We start from the raw sequence: 11,108 nt of genomic DNA on the forward strand, positions 1-11,108 counted from the left end.
TTTTAGATTTTTTTAGTCTTGATTATTTTTTATAGTAAACCAATCATATCACTGATTTCTCCATTTTCTACAATAATATTTTTTGAAGGCAAATTTCTGAAATATATTTTTAACTTCAATTTTTTAACTTAATTTTAGAAGAACCTTTGAATTTCTCTATCGTTTTTATAACTATTTTTCGGTTCTCGGAGGAATGAACTGGTAACAATATAGAAATTGTTGGTATTTTATTTTCATTCTTTCATAATAGCAAATCATCCTTTTAATTATAAATGGCTTACAGATTCCAAGATAATTTTCCAGAAGAAGAAGATGAAGACGAAGGAGAGGAAGAAGATGAAGACGAAGGAGAGGAAGAAGAAGACGACGACGAAGAAGATGAAGAAGTTAAACAATTTTCGGAACGAATCCACGCTGAATTTCCTAACTTATCTCTTGAAGACATATTTTCAATTTTGTACGAACTTCAGGATCCATCACCACCATCAGACACCTCTCCTAAAAGGAAGAAGATGAAGATGATGAAGAAGAAAAAGAAGAAGATTAAGAAAAAAATTAAATCATCAATGAGAACGGTACTAATATGGTTAGGGACCATGCTTTTGTAATGAAAGAGATTAATTAAAAACTTCAGAGTAATTTTTTAAAAAAACAAGTCAATTATAAATGCATAAATTATTCGATGGTAATGGTTAGCTTCAGGCTCCGATTGCTAAATCCAAAATAAAGAGACCCTGATACCTATTGGAGACTGTATCGATCCCAGGGTCCGTATGCACGATGTGGCTAAGCGAAGACCCTCGCTGTCGAACGGGAGTCAAACTCCAGTCACCTGTTTTCCCACTTGAAGTACCTAACAAATAAACGTAGTTTAGAAGAGGCAAGTACCTTTGTGTGGTACTAAAACCGAAACCAAAAGGTTGAAATGCTTGTCTTTGATATGTAGGAAGTTAATGCTCTGTTTGGCAGAGAATTTGAATCGACTCGTAAATCATACTGAACAGCTGTTGCAGTGCTGAAAAGCTAAGTGAGGCTTCCAAGATCTTAGGGATTATTGTAATGAATCCCAAGCAGAGGGAGCTAAGAAAAGAGGACGCAAGTAGACGCTGGCACCGAGATTTGGCTTCACACTGTGTGCTTAATATGTAAAGCCGGTTATTTTATACGGTCCATAGTCCAGCACAAGCTAAGCTGACATCCATCTTCTTCAGCGAACGTAGTGGTTCGAGGCGAGACAAGATCCTATTTCCTTTAGTATCATGGAGGATAAGCAAAGTGGACGCCCGCGTGGTGTTCGACCAGTAGAACACTGGGATCTGGGGTTCAATCCCGCCCTGAAAATAGATGCATGTGCAAGCAGATGCATTGCAGTTTGTATATTCTACGAAATGAAGCACTGCGAGTGAAAATCGTTATGCTTCGTTGTACTAGCATGCTGAAAACATCGACTGAAAACATATTTATTACCGTCCTTTGTAGAAATTAATTTCACTATGATTTTTTAATGTTGTGTCATTACTAACTAACTAGATGGCTTACCGAACCCGAAGGTTCATCACCGAATTAACCAAAGCCCTCCACCGGACCCTGTCCTGGGCCAACAAAATCCAGTCTCCTTCAACTCCTATCTCCCATAGATCCCGCCTGAGATTATCCTCCCATCTACGTCTAGGTCTCCCCAGCGGTCTCTTCCCTCCAGGTTTCCCATCCAATACCCGGTGCAGACCTCTTGTCCCGTCAATGCGTGCTACATCCCCCGCCCATCTCATTCTTCTCGACTTAATCACCCTGACAAAATTGGGGGAGGAGTACAAATTTTTAAGCTCATCATTATGCAGTTTTCTCCATGCCCCATCGTCTTCTCTCTTAGGCCCAAATATCCTTCTCAACACCCTATTTTCAAACACCTGCAATCTGTGTTCCTTCCTCTGAGTGAGAGACCATGTTTCGCACCCATACAAAACAACATGCAAAATTATTGTTTTGTAAATTAATTTACTAAAAATACTTTCATGAAAATGCTAAAAGCTGAAGGTGAGTAGTCGTTCTCTAAGATATAAATTCCACCCCTTCATACCCTCTTCATTACATACTTTTTTTTTAATCTGACATCTACGCTGAGGTCTCCCAACGTGTCTCTTGCCTATCTCTCATATCCCCATGTGTGCTATATGCCCCATCTATTTCATCCTCCTTGGTTTAACCGTCCTAATAATGTGTATATGATTTATTTAACGACGCTATCAGTAGTTGAGACTATATGTTATGTAAATTAGTTTTACGACATCCCTTTTGCTTTGGTCACTCCGTCGGTTGTCACAACCTTTACTATTATCCCTGTAACTACCAATATTCACTATTAATATGTCTTCGACTCTTGCAATATATATTCATCAATCAATCGTCTGTCGACCAATCGCAGGCAGACATTATCACCGTAGCAACCAAAGATACGTTTCATATGACGCATCCAAACTGGCAGCTTCCTTTCGCTTTATTTGAACCTCCGTAAATGATAACAATGTCCGCTTTTGTGTGTGCATGAATGAACGCATACAGGACTCGTCATGTGTATGTCTGTCCGCACAATTTAATTCAAGAACCGCTTGACAAATTTGAGTACAATTTGGTATGGACGTTATGTCATTGGGAAAACCAAAAAATCTTACTTTTATGTTTCCTACAATCAGTAATACCAACATGGCGGACGAAGAAACTTCTGAGGTGGGATCGACACTAGTGCCACTGGCAATAGGAAAATACAGTGACGTGTGGTTAGAAATATTAGGAAATCACTAAATTTTCATACAGTAATTCTTTGCATAATATAAAATATCAACGTGGAAGATATATAAAGGAAAGAAACGTTACCTTGGAACCACTGTTCCGGAGAATTTGACGTAAATACGTCTCTGTATTTAAATTATATTTACATCTCTGTAATGTAATGTAATGTAATGCTATCTTCAATGTCATCCATCTTGTTACGAAAGCGGTGTTGACGGCAGTAATGTAACACAACAATGCCGAGTAAATAGATGACGTTTCCTAGGTAACATAACAATGCACGCAAGCTGACCATTGTTTTCAGTTCATATTTACACATTGTTGTCGATTTGTTGATACAGATCTTACACATTTTCCTGTCACTTTTTCGTAACACTTTTTTGCGAAATGACCCTTCCATATAGACGTATTTACGTCAAAAGTTAAGAGGATTCTATTGTTAAGAGTCCAGAGACGTAACGCGCCTCGTGACGTATTGATTCAGATTACTTAAGTAACACGAAACTGTAAGTTACCTATGCAAGATGATTAACGTAACGTTTAGTTAATATGTAATTCAAAATTTGCAAAAAATACATGTGTGTATTCCGGTACTATTTAAACATTTCCAGCCCTGTTAAAATGGACAACAATGGGCTGTCCTTTAAAATAGCAGGGTTTAAACCATTGTTCACATGGAAATATGGTTCTTCTCAATCACTACGCTCCCCCTATTGAATAATCTTGACATAAGGGCTGTTTCGTATCTCCTATCCTTTTAAAACTCACCTCTTCATACATAAATGTAACACATTACATCACTCCGTAAGCCAACAATGAGGATTATACCAGTACAGTCATGTTTAAATATACATGTACGGTACAGCTTACTCAAAATCAACATACATACAGGCCTACTGTCGGAGCGGTAACGTATAGAGGTCAGAAAAATTAAATAATTCATTATTTACAAACTGCTCAAGTGTTAAACATCGAATGACAGCTCACATGTGCTTATATTTATAGATTAAATTTTTATAGTGTAATATCACACACACAGAATAAAAAATGCCTAATTAAGTCATCCGGCAGCTAACGATATTTAAGAGCCGATTAATGCATAACAATCCGGCTTCAAACTAGACTTTCGTGAGAACAGGCTTTCAGGCCCAACAAATTCACCGTCTTTTATGGAACTCGAAGTTTGTTATCGTTTTCACAAGAGCCCGGAATTTGGAAAGTGTGAACTATTACAGTATATAAAGCCGTTCTTGTTTGATGAACACGAGCGCACGTTAACGAGCCGAGAGAAATATTGGGTGTTAGCAGCAGCGTGCATATTAAACACTGAATTAAACTTCTAAGCCCAGCATTTATTTATATAGTGCACACTTAAACTAGAACAAACCCCAATGTCAGTTGTCTACGATTGCTAGGGCAGTTATTGCCATCCATTTGCAATCTGCACATGTACGAAGCTTTGGGACATTTTCAAATAATACGACGAACTTTTGGATTATAGAAAACTTCATCTTCCTAGGTAATAACGCAGACTGAGAGCATTTGAGACATGCCTTTGAGATGTTACGCCATATAGTCACTTAGAAATTAACGGACGTTTCAGAGGTGCTTGCTGCCATCACCGGAGCAATAATTACCCTGATGATAGAGGCAGCAAGCACCTCTGAAACGTCAGTAACCTTCTACCAGAATACATGGGGCAACATCCCATAAGACAATCAATCACCTTCATGTTCACAGCAGCGAAAACCTTAAATCTTACCATGGTGATGAACCATCTGTTCTATAAGAGACAAAATTTCTCGACCAGCTCAGAAATTATGATCTTTAAGGAGACCTGCACAACATTATTAGTTCCATAATGTTGTACTCTGAAGAAAAGTAAACAAAAACAATGATGAATCTGTGTTAGAGTCGAGAAAAGACTTTGTTTATTCCATCTTCGGGGTCTTACCTCACGATATGTGAACTCTGTGGGCATTCTTACTAGTTTGATGATGATGACAATGAAATGATAAAGTACTAGAATAAGTATGGTGATTTGGTTTCCAAAATACAGCATAATTACAAGGCTGGCAATATTCATCTAGCGATTAAAACCGAGTTTGTTTTCCACATCACCTCCCCCCCCCCCCCCAGATCGTGGTATAAAGAGGTCTGTCTGCATGACCTGCGTCGTGAGGTCAGACACTGGGCGCTTAATTGCTTCCCCTGACAACAATTTGTCACTTGAAAGAAGGAAGATAACGCGGCTGCACTGTCAAGCCCTGCGCTGTCATAAACCTCAGCGCATACGACAATTACCGTCCGTAGTATTTGCATGTTGACATCGCTTCCACGGTAATCGGCCATTACAAGAATCGGGAAACACAGAAAGGAAAAACAAAATAAGCAGAAAATGCAGATTTTCGTGAAAAATCTTTCAGTGATTTCCAAGTTGTTACAGACGGACAGGTAGGCATGGCAAATCTAATAGGAGCATTTTTGCAACTTCTAAGCTTTTAGATGTGAATAAAATTGAAACCAATACAACTAATTTTTGTACTCCCGTTTCATCCATACCAGAAATGTGGATAAAATGTCACAGTGGCCATAATTATTTTTAAGTCTGTACTATTTCCTTTACACGAACTGTAATATTTGGGCCCGTATCGCCAAAATCCTAATTCCTAAATTATTCCGCAACATTTCTTCCATCCCAAATATAATGGTTACACAATCATCGCTGATTTTTAATAAGTCGATGACGTCTCCACAGAAGACTTTTTGGTTACACCATCATTATTCTGTATATAAACTCGTACTTTACGGTACGTGTGAGAAACCTTTATTTTACTAGTAAAAAATTCACTGATACTTATTAAGCATCATGCCATGAAGACGTATGACGCAGTGGTGGTGTAGATCCATGATTCTTCTACCTCCGAGGAAGAGACATCAGGGCACCCATTAGATGGACAATGAGACCGCACCAAAACCGGTCTTGTATTTTACTGGTTCGTGAATATGAATTGTCCACTTCGGTTGAATTGTTACCCCATAATCAAACAATTAAAGATGCCGAGTTACAAGCGTTTGCAACTACGTAACTAACGCTTCACAACACTTATAGTTTAACTACAGAATTGGGAAACACGTCTCATAGAATTTCTAAACAAGGATAAACAGGTTCCTAGAAAAGCACGGCATTAAATCTTGAGCAGAGATAATATATTTCAAAACAACATCCCTGAGGAATTGTAGGCAAGGATATATGCGTTTCCGGCAGATGTATCTGTGCCAAATTTTAGCAAAATTTCACTAAAGAATTTCCTAGAAGCACTCAAAAGGCATGTTTTGCTGTAAATATTTTGAATATATCACAGAAGCTGTTGGGAAATATAATATAACGACCTTTTTGGAATATGTATTCAAAAAAGTAGAGAAATTACAATTTTATGGAGCACTCCAGAGACTGGTCTATACTGATCATCTTAATTTATTAGGCAAAAACATACAGAAAAAAATAAAATCTTCTAAACAACTAAGGAGATTCGTCTTGAGGAAAATGTAAAAGAATCCAAGATTCTATAGACAAAGAAATTGGACACAGTAAAAATCACAATACAGCTAATAGAAAGTCTTGATAATCTGAGTTTAAGTACTTGGGAGCAGCTGAATGAATCTAAATAATGGTTTTTACTACATTAAAATAAGTTTTCCTTGGTGCTTAACCAATCACCTAGTTATACCTCCATGCATTCTTAGAGAGCCTGAGTATTTTAACGAATACAAAAACCCTTGTGCTGCCTAAAATCGAACCCCGAGCAGATTCTAAACCCCATCTAAAATGGATTCGAATACAAGACCATAATTTTACCTGATATTTTATATGTACCTTACTTCTTTATAAAACTTGTTCTCTCAGTCTATGGGAGGAACGTAGTTTGAAGGGTTTTGCAGACGAAATGCTAAGAAAATATATTTTCAGTTCCGACAAGAAGTAACAAAGAACTGGACAAAGTTACATTTCGAGGAAATTTACACCCAGACTTTTACTGCTCACCTAACGATTTTTCGAGTCATTAAATAGCGAAAAATAAGGCCGATGTACACAAAATGTCGATAGGAAAAACTTCAGGAGAACCGGCGACTTTATAAAAATACGCATAGATGTAAGATAATCAAGTGTGTAAGTGTGGAGTGGATTAAACTGGGTCCGGTAATATGTTCTTGTGCACACTGCACTGAACGTTTGCGGTGAATAAAATGCGGACTTTCTTGAATAGCTGAGCAACTACTATCTTTTCAAGAAGGAGCCTAAACCATGAAGTTACTTTAAATCTCTCCTAACTTTGTTTTTCTGTGTTTATTCTCAGGAAAATTTCTATAGTAACTTTGCGTTGGGACAAGACGTTGTATCAGCCCACGTATTCACTTCGCTATATCAATTCTTTTCCTTAATGTCTAAAGCAGAAACATCTCACTTTTCTGCTAGCTCAATTTTTCGCTCCGCCAGACAGGAAAATTACGTACACCATAACATGCATTAAAGCAAACAGAACAAAAACCCTTATATAACACTGCGTTCTACTAATTTGGTGTTAAAAGGTGGCCATAAACCTCGAGTGAGACCATATATAAAGTCACACAGCATTGCCGGTACTTCTGCATTGCTGGCAAGCTATTAAAATAGACATATAACTTTAAAAATACACTAGTATTCTGTCTTAAATTCCATAATACTCCCTCCAAATTTAACTCCATTTCACGTGCGATTGTGTCTGTCACGAAAAGATATCATTTCAGAGACACAGGAGTATAGTGAAGGATGATAAATCTATTATAGAAATATAGGGTAAAGTTACAAAATGCATTCCAAGTTGTTCAGGACAGGCATCCAACGGCGGTCACTGAAAACACGGCGATAAATCATCCGGTTCCACGAAATGGAGGATTTTATGAGGTAAGTAACTAAGAAGTATTCGAGGAAGCTAGTGAACCATGTAGTTGGTTAGAAAGTTATATTTTGTTGAATGGTTACCTAGTCAGTCCGGTTGCTCTACTGATTTGTCGGTTTGTCGGATATAATTCTGACATTCCATTTTCACCCTCATTTCCTCCCTTCAGAATTCTGGATATTCCCATTGTGGACTTTGGCGTTGTATCTAGATCGTATTTCAGGACTCAAGTCTCGTCAGCAATCATTTGATTTTTTTTACCAAAAGATGTCTTGCTGAGAGATAAGTAACCTGATACTCTAAAGGTACAATTTGGCTGCACGCGACAGAGACAAACGACCGAGGCAGGCGACAGAGACGGGAGACGGACACATCGCAGCTTGTCGCCACACACTTTTGAGGTGACGACCGAGACATGCGGCAAAGTGTTTGTTTTCTTTGTTTTGTTGACATACGTGCACATATTCTGTGGAAAATGAGTACAAAAATGCTTCTAAAAACGTTACTCGAAGAAGAAGAAGATGTGTTGCTGTGTTATTTGTTGCGAAAGAAACAAAGAAAACCTATGAGTTCAATATTCAAAACCAGACGTGAAGAAGGATCTTTCTGTCTGTGGTCGGTTTTCTGCTACTAATTCTACCAATTGCTCATCTTGGTCACCAGTAAATTTAATTTCTGCCATTATTTTACTCAACAACACACGTGCTGCCTGAGCCCGTCGCGAGACACTGCTGGTCCGAGAGCGGTCTCCTGTGCTTTGTCTCTGTCGCCTGTCTCTGTCGCCTGTCTTTGTCTCGCGCTCGTAATTGTACTTCATACGATTGTACAGAGAGCAGACAGGAAACGACCAGTCTCGGTCTCGTAACTCTGTCGCCTGCCTCGGTCGCTTGTCTCTGTCGCGTGCAGCCAAATTGTACCTTTAGATCACTGACTGTCATTCTTTCTTTCCATAAAATATCATATGACATAAGTAATTAGTCTTTTGTGTACTATAAATCACTTTAACGCTTCGAAGGCAAAATTCGTATAAATATGTCAGTTCTTGCCTCAAACAAAACGCAATGCGTCTCCATCACAAAAATATTTTTATTTTTATTGAAATAATCGCAGTTCACTCTGAGAATCATAAGAAACCCTTACACTTCGCAGACGAAATTCAGAGTTACTGATAGCCAAGCTGATATTATATATACTGAATACTGTCTTTTAAAGGGTTAATATGAGAGTACATGAACAGAATGCGTTGTGTCCAGCAACGATACTTAAGTCATGGCCAGATACTGCCTTCTCGCTGGTGACACGTTCCACTTTTAAATCCCTTCCGCTAGAGTACAGTAGAGCACGAAGATCAATTTCCATAAAATAAACATGCAGGCAGGGCATGTAAAAATATTTTGAAAAGGAAGAGATGAAAAGTTAAGAAGCTGACCAGAATTATAAAAGGAAGGCTATCAAGACAGTATAGTCAAAAATGGAAGCATGGTCTGTTTCCGTAGTCAAAAGAAGACAAATTTCTATGTTCCGTTTTCAATTAGACAAATGATCGTCATAGGGTATTGCATAAATTTAATGAACTGAGATAAATATAATTATTTTTTTGCAAAACAAATTTCAATCCATGAATCTGGTGGTAAATTCACAATCAGTGAAATAGGTGCGCACGCACACACACACACACACACACACACACACACATATATATATATATATATATATATATATATATATATATATATACTCTTATGTCGTCAGGACCTGAAGATTCTAATTTTACACTCAAAATTCTAGTTTAATAATAGTGAGATAATATTTAAGAAGGTAATGCTGACGTGAATATGGGTTTATAACCCGAAACGTATCTTCGCAAGTTAATTAAAAACAAGATAAAATACGTATTAAATTGCTGTGTACAGACGGATAATAATATCTCAGATAAATCTGAGGACGCTCTGTATAATCTTAAGTAATTAAAGAATTTGAGACCCACATCTCAGCGTCGAAGAATGTGGATGGAGATGTATGTCATATTCGGAATAAAATTAGTCAGGAAGCCGTTCTTATGCATAATTTATTTCCTCGTGGATGCTTATTGTGGCGATATCTCAAAAACATTCCCTGCCAGGTTATGATTGATGAAGACGGATGGCTGGCAAGTGAGTCGCCTGCCACTCAGACTGTCCTAAGTCAAGTTGCATCCGGAGACAGTCGCAAGTGACGTCTGCACAGCGTCTTTAAATGCCCAGGAATTTTAATTATTTTGTTATGATGAACTTACTGCTTTAAATGAAGAACACGTTGTACACCTGCTTTCTCCATCGAAACCAGGCTAAACTTCACGCCTCAGACCAAACGTGTATTTCCCGATATGGAAAGTCTTAACTCTTGGTCGCATTCAACACGGTAGAACGCAGTGAATTCAGTGAATCGTTAAAGCGACTTTAACCCTTGCAATAAGCATTATAAAGATGGTAGGAGACAAGACAGGCTGCAAACATTGTAAACATGAAGATTGTTGTCTTCTGGGTTGTTGCGCCGTGTAGTCTGGTCGATGTTAACCAACGTTTCAGAGGTCATACTGCCTCCGTCATCAGGGCGATGAGTATAAAGATTTCTGTCTTCTGGGTTGTTGCGCTGTGTAGTCTGGTAGACGTTTACCAACGTTTCAGAGGTCATACTGCCTCCGTCATCAGGGCGATGAGTATGAAGATTTCTGTCTTCTGGGTTGTTGCGCCGTGTAGTCTGGTCGATGTTAACCAACGTTTCAGAGGTCATACTGCCTCCGTCATCAGGGCGATGAGTATGAAGATTTCTGTCTTCTGGGTTGTTGCGCTGTGTAGTCTGGTAGACGTTTACCAACGTTTCAGAGGTCATACTGCCTCCATCATCAGGGCGGTGAGTATGAAGATTTCTGTCTTCTGGGTTATTGCGCCGTGTAGTCTGGTAGATTTCCACCAACGTTTCAGAGGCCATACTGCCTCCGTCATCAGGACGATGAACGACGCAATAACCCAGAAGACAGCAGTCTTCAGACTCACCGCTGTGAAAACCTCATATCCTACAAATTGTAAACATGACCTACTAGTTAATACAAAACAGAAGATTACTTTATCTTTGTCACACGAGGGCAACCGTGTTAGCATTTATGTGAATAAGGTCGTAACTGCATAACTGAACAAGTCTCATATTACACCAGCCATACCAAGTTCAAAACCCGGAAACATTAATTTCTCCACATAATATCTGGCTATTTATTTATCTTTATAAGCACTATCTATCTTTTCTCATTATTTGTATATCTTTTCTATCCACCCATCAGTTCATCTATTAACATTCCTGTAGGATGCGACACAAAGCGGAAGTGACTTCCGGCATTTTCCCAGA

General features: G+C 38.4%; 1 long non-coding RNA gene across 1 annotated transcript; it reads right to left on the reverse strand.

Moving 5' to 3' along the window:
* Window positions 1–210: 210 nt before the first annotated feature.
* LOC147874722 (uncharacterized) lies at window positions 211–3,006 on the reverse strand. Its single transcript, XR_015533826.1, has 2 exons — window positions 2,872–3,006; window positions 211–1,334 (listed from the first exon to the last, which is right to left on the reverse strand). It is a non-coding gene; the product is annotated as an uncharacterized LOC147874722 (long non-coding RNA).
* Window positions 3,007–11,108: the final 8,102 nt, after the last annotated feature.

Source organism: Zootermopsis nevadensis, unplaced genomic scaffold (assembly GCF_977971745.1).
Source record: "Zootermopsis nevadensis isolate Lab colony 2312 unplaced genomic scaffold, Znev_1.0 Znev_ptg000006l, whole genome shotgun sequence".
NCBI classification, from domain to species: domain Eukaryota; kingdom Metazoa; phylum Arthropoda; class Insecta; order Blattodea; family Termopsidae; genus Zootermopsis; species Zootermopsis nevadensis.